This window comes from Vulpes vulpes, chromosome 9, assembly GCF_048418805.1.
Source record: "Vulpes vulpes isolate BD-2025 chromosome 9, VulVul3, whole genome shotgun sequence".
Classification (NCBI taxonomy): Eukaryota; Metazoa; Chordata; class Mammalia; order Carnivora; family Canidae; genus Vulpes; species Vulpes vulpes.
Window position 1 is genome coordinate 26264268 of NC_132788.1, and position 17298 is coordinate 26281565.

Below are 17298 nucleotides of genomic sequence, written 5' to 3' on the forward strand. Positions count from 1 at the left end.
TGTCCAAATGTCAAGGAATACATCAAAGACTAATAGAAGAATCCAACCAAATATTGCAAGTAGATTTTTGTGCAGTGAGTCTTAGGGATATTCTTGATCAAAAATCAAGAGAGGCATCCTACCTTTTATCTGAACCCAAAATTATCTGTGAGGTTTTTGTTTGTTTGTTTCAAGCTTTTATTTAAATTTTAATTGGTTAAGATATAGTGCAATATTGGTTTCAGAAGTAGAATTTAGGGATTCATCTCTTATATATAACACCCACTTCTCATCACAAGTGTCCTCCTTAATAGCCATCACCCATTTAGTCCATCCTTCACCCACCTCCCCTCCAGCAACACTCGATTTGTTCTTTATACTTAAGAGTCTCTTATAGTATGCCTTCCTCTCCTTTCTTCCTTTCATCTATGTTCATCTGTTTTATTTCTTAAATTCCACATATGAGTGAAATCATAGGACATTTGTCTTTTTAAGTATAGTTTTGATTTTTTTTAAGGTAGCAAGAAAGTTCAAAATCCTATCATTAGTTATCAGTAAGAAGCATTTTTAAAGAAAAGTTTTTTATCTTCTTCTCATAATCACATTCAATTCACATTGATCCCCTCAAAGATATGCCCATGAGTTTCCCTCTCTTGAAATAATTTTTCTACAGAGTAGAATTGGAGACTTCTTTGTTTCTGAATGGGTAAGTAAAAAGGAGTTTATTATTGGACATAATATGTTCAGATTATTTATTGCTATTTAGCAAGTGATGATAATTTTTTGGCTTCAATAAAATACACTTAATTAAAGTTCACAAATATGTAGGCCAGTAAAATGGCAAGAGTTGGTTGGGAATTTGTTGTTGTTGTTGTTCTATGTAATAAAACCAAAGTTCACCTGGTGGTATTGAGGTAATGTTTCAGCACATTGTAGAGGTTTATTTTCCTTTCAAAGATGGACAGAAGGCTGGGCTTGTTAGAATCTATTATTCAAGAGCCTAATATTACTTTGAAGCATGGTGTTATTATTACACTAGTATGTCAGAAGCACAAACATTCCTGGAGACCTAGGCAGAAGCTGAAATACTTTCTAGATTTATCTTCAGTAGTACCAAGTGTCACCTTGCCACATTCTGTTAGTCAAGAAAGCATTTGACCAGGTTGAATCTAAGTGCAGTTTGGAAAGTGTGGAGGAGAAAAAAGAAGAAATTCCATCTTAAAATGAGAAAATGGCATTTTTGTAAAGGAGTGGAAAATAGTAATTGGCATGTGTGATGGAAACAAACTACTTCAGTCTATCTACTAATTCCAAAAATTTATCCAGGGTAATGAACTATTTTTTTAAAAACTCGATTTTTTTTTTAACAATTAAAAGTTTACTCCACAAATAAATTAAAAACATAGAGATTTGCCATATATCACCTGCTCTCACATTGTAGAGAATTTCTGTTCAATCCCATCAACAATGAATAAGAATTCCACTGAGGAACAGCAGAACATATATTCTTCTGAAGCATACATGGAACATACTCCAGGGTCACATTTACATATACCAACAATGAATTATCAGAAAGAGAACTAAAGAAAAGAATCTCACTTAAAATAGCATAAAAAATAGCATAAAAACAATAAAATACTTAGGCATAATTTAACCAAAGAAATAAAATATCTGTACACTAAAAACCATGAGATTTGATGAATGACATTGAAGACACAAACAAATGGAAAGATATCCCATGTTCATGAATCAAAATAATTAATATTATTAAAATGTCCAGACATCTCAAAGCCACCTATAGAGTCAATGCAATACATATTAAAATTCCAAGAAAATTTTTCACAGAAATAAAAAAGATAGTTCTAAAATTTTGTATGGAACCATCAAAGAACTCTAATAGCCAAACAATTCTGGGAAAAAATAGCAAAGCTAGAGGCATCACAGTTATTGATTTCAAACTCTATTATAAAGGTATAGTAATCAAAACAGTATGGAACTGCACAGAACAGGTACATAGATGATTGGAATAGAATTGAAAAGCTAGAACTAAACCCATGATTATAAACCAACTAATATTTGAAAAAGGAGCCAAGAATACTTACTGGAGAATGGATATTCTCTTTTATAAATGGTGTTGGGAAAACTGGATATTCATAACAACAAAAAAAGAATGTGAAAAAAAAATGTGGAACCCTATATCATAACACAAAATTTATATCAGAATGGATCAAGATTACAAATGGAAGCTAAAAAGTGTAAATTCCTAGAAGTAAATATAGGGAAAAAAATTCTTGACTTTGGTCTTGGCAATGATTTTTTTTAATAAAAATAAAAGGGACAAGCAACAAAAGCCAAAATCAGCAATGTGACTCTATCAAACTACAAAGCCTCTGCACAGGGAAATAAATAATTAACAAATTGAAAAAGCTACCTATAACATAGGTGAAAATACTTGAAAATCATCTTTCTAATAAGGGATTAATATTTAATATATGTGAGAAACTCATACATATCAATTCCAAAAATCTAATCAAAACATGTACAGAAAACCTAATAGATATTTTCATAAAGAAGATATACAAATGACCAACAGGTACATGAAGAGGCTCAACATCGCCATACATCAGGAAAATGCAAATCAAAATCATAGTGATTTATCATCCAACACCTGTAGGAATGATTATTATCAAAAAGCTAAGAGATAACAAGCATTGGCAAGGACATGGAGAAAAGGAAGCTCCTGTGCACTGTTGAAGGGAATATAAATTGGTACAGCCACTACAGAAAAGCAAATAAAGTTTTTTTAGATATTTAAAATAGAACTATCATGTGTACAGCAATTCCACTGCTGGGTATATACCTGAAGGAAATTCAATCAATATCTCAAGAGATATCAGTGACCTCATGGTCATTGCAGTATTATTCACAATAGTCAAGATGTGGAAGCAATATACATTATAAGTGTCCAACCAACCTGAGTAATTAAAGAAGATGCAGGTTTTATATAAAATAGAATAATATTCAGGTGAAAAAAAAAGTAATCTTGTTTTTATTGACCACATGAATGAAACTTGAGAGTATTAGGCTAAGTGAAATAATTTACACAGTGAGAGAAAAAGACTGTATAATACCATTCTATGTGAAATCTTAAAAAGCTCACCTTATAGAATAGAACAATGGTTGCTAGGACCTGAATGGTGAAAACAAATAATAAAATGACAATAAGTACATATCTATCTGTTATTTAAATGTAAATAGGCTAAATGCTCCAATCAATGGATAAAATGCAAGCCAATTTACATGCTGCCTATAAGAGACCATTTCATACCTAAAGACACTTTCAGACTGAGAGTGGATAGAAAAGTATATACTATGCAAATGGAAGTAAAAAAAAAAAAAGAAAGAAAGAAAGAAAGAAAGAAAGAAAGAAAGAAAGAAAGAAAAGAGAAAGAAACCCAACAAATTAGTGATACTTAGACAAAAAAGACTTTAAAATCAAGACTACCAGAGACAAAGAAAGACATTGCATAATGATAAAGGGAACAATCCAACAAGAAAATATAACAATTGTAAACACCCCATTTATATAAATGGATAGATCATCTAGACAGAAAATCAACAAGCAACAGAGGCTTTGAACCAATGCATTAGACCAGATAGTCCTAACAGGTATATACAAAATATTCCATCCCAAAACAGCAGAACACATGTTCTTTGTAAGTGCACTTTAAATATTATTCAGGATAGATCATGTTAGGCTGCAAAACAAATCTCAATAATTTCAATATTGAAATTATACCAAGCATTGTCTCCAACAACAATATGAAACTAGAAATCAATGAAATATAGCTTCACTTATTAGTTGCTCTTTGATTTATCGGAGTTTTCTCATACATATCTTGTATATTTTGACCTACACTTTCGTACTTAGATTTTTGGGTTGCTAATGTAAATGATACCGTGTTTTTTTTTTTATTTTTTAAAAGATTTTATTTATTTATTCATGAGAGACACAGAGAGAGAGGCAGAGACATAGGCAGAGTGGGAAGCAGGCTCCTCGCAGGGAGCCCAATGTGGGACTTGATCCTGGGACTCCAGAATCACGCCTTGAGCCAAAGGCAGACATTCAACCGCTGAGCCACCCAGGGGTCCCATAAACTGTGTGGGTTTTTTTTTTAATATACTGTGTTTTTAATTACAACTCCAATCATTCATTTCTGGCATGTAGACAAATAATTGATTTTGTATATTTATCTTGTATCCTGTGACTTTGGTATAATATAATCACACAGCGTTAATTCCAGAATTTTTTTTTTAAGGTCAATTTGTTTGGATTTTCTAAATGGACAATCATGCCATCTAGATCAAAGAAGTATTTATTTCTTCCTTTCAAGACCATATACCATTTATTTCCCTTACTTTTCTGAGTCCATTAGGTAAGATTTCTAGTACAATATTGAAAAGAAGTATAGGTAGGAACATACTTGCATTGTTCTGAGTCCTTCCTTGAGAGCTCCTAACTTCTCACTATTAAGTATGTTATTAGTTAAAGCCATTAGAAACGACAAATACCCACTGTTTGCTTCGATGTGGATGGAACTGGAGGGTATTATGCTGAGTGAAAGAAGTCAGTTGGAGAAGGACAAACATTATATGGTCTCATTCATTTGAGGAATATAAAAAATAGTGAAAGGGAATAAAGGGGAAATGAGAAAAAATGAGTGGGAAATATCAGAAAGGGAGATAGAACATGAGAGACTCCTAACTCTGGGAAACAAACTAGGGGTGGTGGAAGGGGAGGTGGGCAGGGGGTTGGGGTGACTGGGTGATGGGCACTGAGGGGGGCACTTGACGGGATGAGCACTGGGTGTAATTATATATGTTGGCAAATTGAACACCAATAAAAAATAAATGTATAATAAAAAAAATAAAGTGAGTGGTGCAGATTTGGGAAGAAATAGAAGAGGGTTCGGTTTTAAACAGGTAAAATCTGAAGTATCCAACATGCAGTTCTATTTAGGTATGGATTGCTGTAAGATACGGCCTGGAGGTACAATTGGCCCACACATTGATGTCAATAGCCATGAGATCACAAAGGGTAAGGAAGAGTGGTAGGGAACAAAGGACATAAATAAAAACTAAAAGAGAGTAAAAAAGAGGCAGGGTGACATCAGCATCATCGTGCATTGAGATGTTCCTTTTCTCTATTCTTTTTGATATACAACTAATCCTAAATCATAAGCAAAAAAAAAAAAAAAAAAGCACCTGTGCACAGCGCACCAAGACAACAAAGAGATCCGTATATCTATGCGCACAAAACTAGGTGGATTGGCTTTTGAAGGAAACTACAGAATAGGAGTGTTGGCAGATATGACGGTTGGCAGATCAGGGAACATGCTTTCAGGACTTTGTGGAAAGGGAGGTAGAGGGTGAAAACAGAGGGTGGATGCCTTCCTGGCTGAGTGCTGTAGATGGAAGAATCCATTTGTTATCTCTGAGGAGAAATATGTGTGACTTGGAGTGAAGGAAAGAGTTGGGAAGAAGGCAGACAAAAAGAACTGAAGCAAATAACTTCCTTTCAACTGCCTCAGGATTCTGGAAAAGAGGATGGCTCACAAACCCCTGAGACACTCCACTAGAGGATCCCCTTGCCAGGCCAAGAGCACAGCCAAAGCCCCAAGAGTCAAGCACACACCACCTCCCACTCTGTTCTTCTTCCTGTTTTTCTTTTGGTGACTTTTTTCTTTTTTTTTGAATGTGGGTACTCCCAATCTTAGAGGCGTGCTCAGGTAAGAGAAACCAAAAACTTGTGCTATATCGCCACCTTCTGGAAGATAAAAGGAAGGCTCCTAATCACCAACTGGTTCAATTGCTAAAATTAAACAAAACTACTTAAATAAGAAAAGTTTTCACTACTTGTGAGGTTGCAGCAGAAGTATTTTTCATAAAACATTGTGAAAAATCACTGTAATACAATACTGTAGGGAGTGGTTAATCCTTACATATAGTAATCATCATGATGTAAATGGATTAAACTCACCAATCAAAATGCACAGAGTGAATGGATGGATATAAATGCAAGACCAAACTATATGCTACCTGCGGAAGACTCATTTCAACTCTGAAGATACACAAAGACTCAAAGTGAAAGGATGGAAGATGATAATGTAAGCATATGGAAATCAAAAAGAGGCAGGCAAAGCCCTATCTACATCAGACAAAATGAACATTAACCCTAAAGGGGTAACAGGAGACAGAGGTTATTATATAATATAAAAGAGGTCAGTACCTTAAGAAGATACAACAACTGTAAATATATACACTCCTGACACCATAACATTGAAATATATTAAGCAAATATACCTTAGGAGAGAAATAGACAACAATATAATAATATTAGAAGACTCTACTATCAACAATGGATAGATCTTCTAGACAGAAAATCAACAATAAAACATTGGAACTAAACCACACATTAGAAAAAAACAGATTAACAGACGTATAGCAGTAAAATACACATTGAGTTATGAAAAAAAAAGTAGAACAACGACTGAATAAGAGAAGAAATTAGAAAGGAAATGAAAAATAATTTCACTACAAATTAAAATGCAAATACAACATATCGATTATTGTGAAATGCAGCAAAAGCCGTTCTGAGTAAAAAGCTAATAGCAATAAATATATTAAAAAATTAGAAAGATTACAAACAAACAACCTAAGTTTGTACCTCAGGTAAGTAGGAAAAGAAGAACAAAAACCCAAAGGTAGCTGAAGGAAGGGAATAATAGATATCAGGGTGGAAATAAATGAAATACAGACAAGAAAAACAATACAAAGGATCAATTAAATTAAGGGCAGATTACTAGAAAAGATCATCAAAATTGACAGCGCTTTAACTAGACTGAAAAAAAATGGGATAAAATTCCAATAAAATTAGAAATGAAAAAAGGAAACGTTACATCTGATACTATAGAATTACACAGAATCATAAGAGACTACTATGAACAATTATATGCCAACACAGTACATAAGCTAGAAGAAATGGATACATTCTTGAAATACACAATTTACTAAGACTGAAACAGAAAAAAGAAAATCGAAATGGACCAATAATGAATGAAGATATTGACTCAGTAATCAAAAAAATTCCAACACAGAAATCTCTGGGACCAGAAGATTCAAAGGAGAAGAATAAACATTTAAAGAAGAATTAAAACTTAAAGAAAAATTAATATAGATCCTCTTCAAACTTTTCCAAAATACCAAAGAGGAAGGAAAACTTCCAAACTCATTTTATGAGGCTGATATTTTCTGGTACCAAAACTAAATAAGGAGACTACAAGAAATAAAAACTACAGATCAATATCCCTGGTGAATATAGATACTGAATTTTTTCAATTATATTTTAGCATACTGAATTCAAGAACATGTTAAAAAAAATTGTACATCAAGACCAAGTGGGATTTATTCCTGGGGCATAAGGAACATTTCAAAATTCAAAAATCGGTAAATGTCATATATCACATCAATAAAATGAGACATAAAAATCATATGGCTATCTCAATAAATGCAGAGCAGCATTTGACAAAATACAACATGCTTTCATGATAAAAATCCTTCATAGATTGGGTATAAAGGAACATGCCTCAGCATAACACAGGGCATACTTATGAAATCTACTACTATTATAGTCAAAGGAAGAAAACCTGAAAGCTTTTCCTCTAAGATCAAGAACAAGGCAATGATGCCCTATCTTACCAGTCCTATTTAATACACTACTGGAGCTAGAGCATTTAGGCAAAACAGAAATAAAAAGCATCCAAATCAGAAAGGAAGAAGTAAAATTGTTGCTATTTACTGATGATATGATATTATATATAGAAAATCCCAAAGAGTCATTCAAAAAAAGGTTGGAATTAATCAATGATTTTGCTAATGTGCCAGGATACAAGATCAACATACAGAAATCAGTTGCATTTTTTTACACGAATGATGAAATATCTGGAAAATAAATAAAACTATCCTATTTACAATAATATCAAAAATTATAATATACTTAGGAATAAATTTAACCAAGGAAGTGAAAGTTCTGTACAATGAAAACTACAAAATTTTGCTGAAAGAAATCAAGTAAGACATAAAGAAATAGGGGGCACGTGGGTGGCTCAGTGGTTGAGCATCTGCTGTCATCTCAGGTCATGATCCTGGAGTCCCAAGATCAAGTACCACATCAGGCTCCCTGCATGGAGCCTGCTTCTCCCTCTGCTATGTCTCTGACTCTCTCTGTGTGTCTCTCATGAATAAATAAATAAAAATCTTAAAAAAGAAAGACATAAGGAAATAAAAAGACATTCTATGTTCATGGATCAGAAGAATTAATATTATTAAAAGGGCCATACTACCCAAAGCCATCTACAGATTCAACAAAATCCCCAGCCAATACCAAAGGCATTCTTCATGGAAATAGAAGACACAACTTTAAAATTCATGTGGAGCCACAAAAGACTATTAATAGTCAAAGCAACTCAGAGAAGAAGAGAAAAAAACTGGAGATATCATACTTTCAGATTTAAGTTACACTGGAAAGCCATAGTAATAAAAGCAGTATGGAACTTGCAGTAAAATAGACACATCAACCAATGGAACAGAATAGAGAGCCCAGAATTAAACTGTCATATACAGACAACTAATATTCCACAGAGGAGCCAAGAATACCCAATGAAGAAAAGATAGTGTTTTCAACAAATGGTGTTGGGAAAACTGAAGAAACACATGCAGACAATGGAATTAATTCCAAGCTACACCATTCAAAAAAAAATAATAATAAATAATAAACAAATAAATAAATAATAACCAACCTGAAATGGAACTGAGACTGAAAAGAAGACTGACACCATAAAACTTCTAGAAGAAAACATAGGGTAGAAGCTCATTGATATTCAGCTCAACAATTAATTTTTAAACAAGATACCAAAAGTTCAAACAACAAAAGTAAAAATCAACCAATGGTACTACATCAAACTCAAAAGCTCCTCCTCAGTAAAAGAAACAACAAAATGAAAAGACAACCTACAGAACAAAAGAAAATTTTTACAAACCATATATCAGATAAGGGGTTAATACCCAAAATATATAAAGAACTCTGTCAATTTAATAATAAAAAACCTCAAACAATCTGAATAAAAATATAGGCAGAAGGACTAAACAGACATTTTTCCAAAGATAAGAACAAAATTGCCAAGAGGCATATGAAAAGACTTTTAACATCAATAATCATCAGAGAAATGGAGATCAAATTCACAATGATATATCACCTCTTAAAAAGGCCATGATCAAGATGACAAGGGACAACAGGAAATGGCAAAGATATGGTGAAAAGGGAACCCTTATAAGTTGTTTATTGGAATGTAAATTAGTTCAACCACTGTGGAAAACAGTATGTAGACTCCTCAAAAAAAATGTAAAAAAAAAGCCATAACATGCTCCAGCCATTCCACTTCTTGGTATATACTCAAAGGAAATGAAAACAGGATTTCAACAGGATACATGCAGTTCCCTGTGTTTTGCAGTATTATTCACAATAGCCAAGATATGAAGACAACCCAAATGTCCATCGATGGGTGAAGGAATAAAAAAATATGGGGTACATAAACACAACGGAATATTATCCAGCCATGAGAAAGGAAAATATATTGCTATTTTTGACACTGTGGGTGGACTTTGGACACATTATACCAAGTGATATAAGACAGAAAAAGACAAGAACTGTGTGACATGACTTATGTGGAATCTGAAACACTAAACCTGTAAAAACTAGAAAGTAAAATGATAATCACAGAGGATAGGAGAGATAAGATTGAGTGTGTAAGGGTGTAAAATTGTAATGAGTGGTAAATAAGCCATGTGAATCTAATGCATAGTATGATGAATATAAACAATACTATAAGTATGTAATGTGATATCACTACATTAGCAATCATATTATAATATGTATGTATAAAAGTAACACACTTCACAGTCTAAACTCACAGAACATTAAATATTAAATGTATTCATTAAAAAAAAAAACTGGAAAAACCTAGGTGAATGGATTGTGGATAAAGATGGTAACCAGCTAAGAATATGCAGGAGTGACCAATGATGTAGGAGATAAAGTGAGTTGTTTGTCCAAGACAAAAATGACCATAGTATTTCAAAGAGAAGAGAGTGAATCACCCTGTCAAAATCTCTAACAGGTGAAAATTGATTGAAATTCGTTATATTTTTTAATAGATTTGTTTATTTATTTGAAGGAAAGAGCATGCACAAGTGGGAGGGGAGAATCAGAAGGAGAGGGAGGAAACCTCAAACAGACTTCCTTCTGAGCTCAGAGCCTGATGTGGGGCTCCATTTGGGGCTTGATCCCACCACTCCAAGGTCATGACCTGAGCCAAAATGAAGAGTCCGTTTTTCAACTGACTGAGCACCCAGGTGCCCCCAAAATTGATATTTTGATTTAGCAAGAACTGTTTCAGTGTCATGATCAGGGAAATAGCATGACTGAAGTGAATTTAAGAGGTATTAAGAGCTGTAAAAAACAAGGTCTTGGAGACCATGAGTAGAGAAAAATATTTCAAAGAGCTTAAGTGCAAATGAGAATAAAATGGATCCAGAGAGGAAGAGGAATTGGGATCAAGGGAGGATTTTCATGAGGTAGGGAAAGAATCAATATGGCTGATTATCTAATTAAGAGTGGGAAGTGGCTGAGGAAGGGATAGAGAAGAAAGGATTGCTGAAATGATGTTTCTGAATAAACCAGAGGGAGTGAAATCCAATGCAAACTTGGAAGACTTAGCTTTGTATTTGAGTACAATTTTCTTCTATAATTACCAGAGAGAGGGTAGAATTGTTTGGTACAGATATCAATAGTTGACATTAGGAGTGTCTTTTGATTGTTTTGATTTCCCCAGTAATATGTAATCTAAGCAAGTTGATTGATTATATAGATATAGACACACATATAGATAGATAGATAGATCTATATAGATATAGATATAGGCGTGCACCCCTTCCCTAGCTACCCCTCTTCACCTAAACTGTTACTGGTGCACCACTGTATTCTTCTTTTGAGAATTATCCTTCAATCAACTTGAGTCAGTTGTGAGTTTGGATGGTTTTATCGTCTTTCTCCTCCTTCTCTCCAACACTTGCTCACTCAAGTAGCCTGCAGCCCATGATTTATACTGAGCTACTGAGCTGGGTGAACAAACCGCCATTCCTCTTGCCTCAACATGAAATGTACTCAATGATAAGATTCACATTCCAGAAATACCTGTGTGGATGAGCTCACATTGCATTTTAGCAAAAACCTCATTGTTTCTTAGAACTGTCCCCTCCTCTATCCTGCTTTCTCTCCTTCCTAACTCTTTTCTGTCAGAACATCATCTTTCTAAAGCCTTTGAAGGGAATTCCCCATCACAGGATATGATTCTAGAGAACCTGGTTAAGATATTAGGAATCCAGAAATAGGACAGTAGAAAAGTTTCCTATAAAAATCCTTTCTTATTTGGAGAACTGAGTGACAACCTACATGGTCAGGAAGTTACTGTTACCCCACTGGGACCATTTCTCTTCCAGCTACCATCAGAAATTTAGGATTTGCAATAAATAACTTGATGAAGTGCCCATGAAAACTGTAATTTCAGTGTCTATTACACTCTAAAGGACTTACCCTTCTCCTGAGCTTTCTAATTACATAACCAAGGCTCTCACCCTGAATGAGATATTGTCAAAAGCTGGCAGATCGACTTAAATATTTTGAACAAGAATGCTAAGGAATCAGCCAATTAAATTACTGTTATTATTGAGACAAAAAAATCAATAAAATGTGCTAATTAGAAAATAATAAAAAATAAGAACCATTAATTACCAAGAACATTTATACAAATTGTCTAGTTAGAGAAGAAGAAAGCAATACATCTGAGTGCAAATTACTGCATCTGAGATGCAGATGTTTAGTTAAGCAGAAAGAGAATTTTAAAAGGATGCCTTGTCATTTTGTGTGGATGGTTGAGGGCTACTCATTTTACAGCTGACTCAAAGGACATTAGCCATCTGAGCTGGACTTTAATTGAGGCAGAAAATAATCTGTATGCAGATTTTCAGATAGATGGTTTGGGATATGTTTTAAGTCTCTGCATGAGTACTTTTGATGAAAGGATTCCAAAGAACTGCTGCAATTATAAGCTTCCATACCAATTAAGAGGTAATCCAAGGTAGAACTCTGATCTGAAAGCAATGAAGAGTTAGAGTCATTTCTCATAAATTCAGTTCCAGAAACCATTGTCAGGCCCAAACATCTTGCATTTTAAATTATGCCAACTGAAACTCATGTTGATGTAGGTATACTTGCATTAAATGTAAGATCTGGGGATCCCTGGGTGGCGAAGCGGTTTGGCGCCGGCCTTTGGCCCAGGGCGCGATCCTGGAGACCCCGGATCGAATCCCACATCAGGTTCCCGGTGCATGGAGCCTGCCTTCTCCCTCTGCCTGTGTCTCTGCCTCTCTCTCTCTCTCCCTCTCTCTCTGTGACTATCATAAGTAAATAAAAATTAAAAAAATTATTAAAAAAATGTAAGATCTGTAAATACAGTACAAAATGGCTGGAAAAATCAAAAAATTATTCTTAAAAATTGTGAATAAAGACATCACAGACACCCAAAATAGCCCTCCACCCACTAAGTAATAATGGGCTGCCTGAATCTTCAGTATAGTCATTTCCTTTTCTTTGTTTCTGAGATTTTATTTTTTAAGTAATCTCTACACCCAACATGGGGCTTGAACTCACAACCCTGAGATCAAGAGCCACATATTCTATGGATTGAGCTGGCCAGGCACGCTTTCTTTTCCTTTTAGATTTCCTTCTGATTACTGATGTTTTGTATTTTACTCCTAGAGAGAAACTGTTGCAACAGCTAAATATTTATAGCTGGAAATCTCTAAAGTGTTAAGCTTTACAGTCTCTGAATGCCAAATTATCTGAAAGCAGAAGTAGGAATCACATTGGGCATGAAAATCTGTGGGGTATTATATCCAACTTGGCGCAATTCAGTATTGAATAGATAAGTCATAGTCTAAGATATCCAGATAAAAGTAACAGGAAGCTGTGAAGTAATAGACCATTACTTCTATTGAACTATTGCTTAGTCGTATGTTGACTATAGAATGGGTACTCAATAGATGTTCATTAACAACATACCTTTTAAGGATACTCACAACACAAATGAAACAAAATTCTGAAGAAGATATTTTCCCTTCAGTTATTTAGAAAATTTGGGAACGATGGTCTTCCCTGTCCTGATAGTGCAGGTAACTTTCATATTTGTACAAAATCAATTATTATATATGAAACCCTTGTAATTGATCTAAAGAGCAAACAGCTTAAACATTTTTTGTATGTGTGTGTTTGTGTATAGAGATGGATGTGTGTGTGTGAAGAAAGGAGGAATATATTTACCCAACAAGGAGAGATAGGTCAGTCTTCCATATTTGGCATTGCTGATGTGTATAGCATTTAGTTACAGATACGGAAAAATAAATTTTACTAGTTTTTATTTGTTACAGAATTTTTTAGGGGGGAGGAAGGGGCAGATGGAGAAAAAGAATTTTTTTAAAAATATTTATTTATTCATGAGAAACAGAGAGGCAGAGACATAGGCAGAGGGAAAAGTAAGTTCCCTGAAGGGAGCCCGGTGTGGGATTAGATCCTAGGACCGTGGGATCACAACCTGGGCCAAAGGCAGACACTCAACCACTGAGGCACTCAGGTGTCCCAGAAGAGAGAGATTCTTAATTAGCCTCCATGGGAGCCTGAATTGAGGCTCATTCTTGTGACCCTGACATCATGCATTACCTGAGCTGAAGTCCAGATCAGATGCTCAACTGACTGAGCCAACTGAGCCACCCAAGGAGCCCCATAAAATTACATAAATTTTCAAATAAAAAGGGAACTACTCAAGTATATATTAGGAATATAGCCTTTTTAACAAGCAGTTGTAAAAATGAACTTAATAATGACATCCTATCCAAGCCAACTCATTTGTATATTTAACTGTGAAACCTACTGATGGTAGATAATCATTGCAGTATTTGGAAATAAACCACACACTTCTAAGCAACGCCATGGTTCAACAAGTCACAAAGAAAGTCAAGTCACATCAGAAAATATTTTGAACTGAGTGAAACTGAGTAAAAAAACAAACCAATCAATGTATAAGGTTTATGGACTGCATCTGAAACAGTGCTTAGTGGAAAACAGATTGTGTCAATACCTTGTATTAAAAACAAAGCAAAAGAACAATCTAAGCATACACCAAGCTGAAAAAAGATGATAATTAAGATGAAATAATAAGTCAATGAAATAGAAGACAGAAAAAAATAGACAAAATTAATGAAATTAAAAGCTGGTGATTTATTTTTTTAAAGATTTTTTTGTTTATTTATTTGAGAGAGAGAGAGCATGAGCAGCATGCTGAGCAGAGATCCCAATATGGGGCTCAATTCTAAGATCTGGGGATCATAGCCTGAGCCCAAAGACAGATGCTTAACCTACTGAGCCACACAGGCACCCCAGAAGTTGGTAATTTAAACAGATTAACAAAAATGACAAACTTCAGTCAAATGATCAGCATAAAACAGAAAAAGATGGATGTAGATTCATTGAGATAGACTTGAGGATAAATTCATTAATCCTTACATAAATGCTCAATTACTATTCAACAATATGCCCAGCTAACTCTAGGGGACATGGACATGTCTTTTCTACAATTTTTGTTCAGACTACTGGCTAACCATGTGCATGGAAAAGAGAACTTAAACTCCTAAACTCTTACTTCATGCTATCAGACAACTCAAAATGAGATTATAGACATCAATGTAAGAAAAAAAAATCTACTTTGACATCTAAGAGAAAACGGGAGAAAGTCTTTGTGACCTTCGTTTAGGCAAATGGTTTTAGATATGACTAAGCATGCAGAAGCATGACTTATAAAGGAAAAAAAAATTAGGGTTCTTCAAAATGAAAACCTATATGCTTTAGATGAAATCATGAAAGAGAAAAGACAAAGACTGGAAAAAAATGTGCTAATCATACATCTGTAAAAGACTGTATTCAAAATACATGAAGAATTCTTAAGACTTATTAATAAGAAGACAATCCAACAACAACAAAAACCCAGAAGAGGCACCTGTGTAGTTCAGTCAGTTAAGCTTCGGCCTTTGGCTCAGGTCATGGTCCCAGAATACTGGGATTGAGTCCCACATAGGATTCCCTGCTTAGCAGGGAGTCTGCTTCTCCCTCTCCTCCCCACTCCTGCCCTCTCTCACTCCCTGCTGCTATCTCTGTCTCTGTCTCTCTCTCTAAAAAAGAAAGAGAAAGAAAGAAAGAAGAAAGAAAGAAGAAAGAAAGAAAGAAAGAAAGAAAGAAAGAAAGAAAGAAGAAAGAAAGAAAGAAAAAGAAAGAAAGAACAGAAAAGGACCGTTTTACAGACAATGGAATAAAGAAAATATATGAATGTTTCACAGGAAATTGGAAAGATTCCTAGCATTGTTATTCATTAGGGGAATGCAAATGAAAACCACAAAGATATATCACTAAATCCACTAGAAAAGCTATAATAAAAAAGAAAATAGTAGGAGTAAAGATGTGAAGATACTGGAACTACCCCCACATTACTCATGGGAATGGAATGTGTTACAGACACTTAGGGAAATTAGTGTGATAGTTTTCTTAAAAGTTACACATAAACTTACCATATGAACTAAGAAAAATAAAAACATTTTCACACAAAGACATGTACTTGAAATTCTTGAAGGATTATACACACGAGCCAAAACCTAGAAGCAATGTATTGTTGATGAACCAGTGAAAGGATAACCAAAATATGCTACATCTGTGCAATGGAATGCAATTCACCAATAAAAAAAAATGAACGAACTGTTAATACATTTTACAGTATGCATCTCAAAAATGTTATTCTAAATGAAAGAAACCACAATCAAATAGTTTCATATAGTGGGATTCCATAATATAAAATGACAAGCAAAGATCTTTGTAGAGTCATTGATTGCCATGGTGGAGGTCAGAACAGAATAAAGTTCATATAGGTATTTGGAAGCTTTTTGAGATAATGGGAATATTCTAAAACTGGATCATAGTCATCATCACACAACTCCATAAATTTACTAAAAATAAAAAATATATATAGACCTACAATGAGGGAATTTTACAATATGTAAGTTTGACTCAATAAAAAGTTAAATTTTAAAATACTTTAATAAAATAAATATTCCAACAGTGCCATGGAATACTGAAATAAGATATTTAATGTAGATTTAGGATGCTAGTTCTCAGTTGGCTTTTATTTTTATTATTTTAATGTTCTGGCTTTGTCTTTTCAAGCACATCCCACTTGTTCACAAAATAATGCTAATGTAGGCAAGGGGAGAGTGTTTTGTCAATGGCAAATGTACTTTGGCAATATTGTTTTGTTGATCCTTGGTGGATTTCTGTGGTAAGTGGTAGAAATGCAGTAATAGTTGCTTGTTAGAAGATACTTTCAAGAATTGACGAGTAGGCCCCAGATGTTCCAATATTGATCTAATTATTTTACTGGAAATTGCTCCAGTATGTTTGATTTAAAAGTTCAATTTTAAATGTTCACTTGTTAAGTCATTTGGTTTATCTTAAGGTAGCTGAAGTTTTGATGGTGCCCTCTTGCATCATTTAGATAGGAAGAAGCAGATGAATCATCAACTCTTTTGTTTGTTTAATATGGAACATTTTACAAATTTGTGTGTCATCCTTGTAAAGGAGCCATGCTCATCTTGTCAGTATTCTTCCAATTGTAGCCATATGCTGCTGAAGTGAGCATATCCCAACTTTTGAGATTACCTCTTTAATGCTTCAAATAAATCAATTTAATGTGAATTTTTCACAGTATCGATTTTGTTTAATTTATTATTGCCAATTTAAAAGGGAAAATGAAAATGAAATACTTGGAAAACATTACAAAATAAAATATTTTTATGAAAATTATTTTGCAATAATATTTAATGAATTTTTAATTTTCCAGGTTTTGAAATTTCCAACTTAAGTTAACCAATTTTTTAAAGATACCAAAAAATTAATTTAATGACAAAGTTTTGCATTCATTAACTTACTTAATGGGGCCTGTTGGAAGCATATGAATACATATGTATTATATATATACACATATATATAATTTATTGCCTAAACTGTTCAGTTGATGTCCAAGAATAAATAAGGGGAAAAAAGTAAGT

At 33.9% G+C, this 17298-nt stretch overlaps 1 non-coding gene across 1 annotated transcript; it reads right to left on the reverse strand.

Moving 5' to 3' along the window:
- Positions 1-16783: 16783 nt before the first annotated feature.
- On the reverse strand, positions 16784-16888 carry LOC112926840 (U6 spliceosomal RNA). Its single transcript, XR_003236415.1, has one exon. It is a non-coding gene; the product is annotated as a U6 spliceosomal RNA (small nuclear RNA).
- Between the last annotated feature and the right edge of the window lie 410 nt (positions 16889-17298).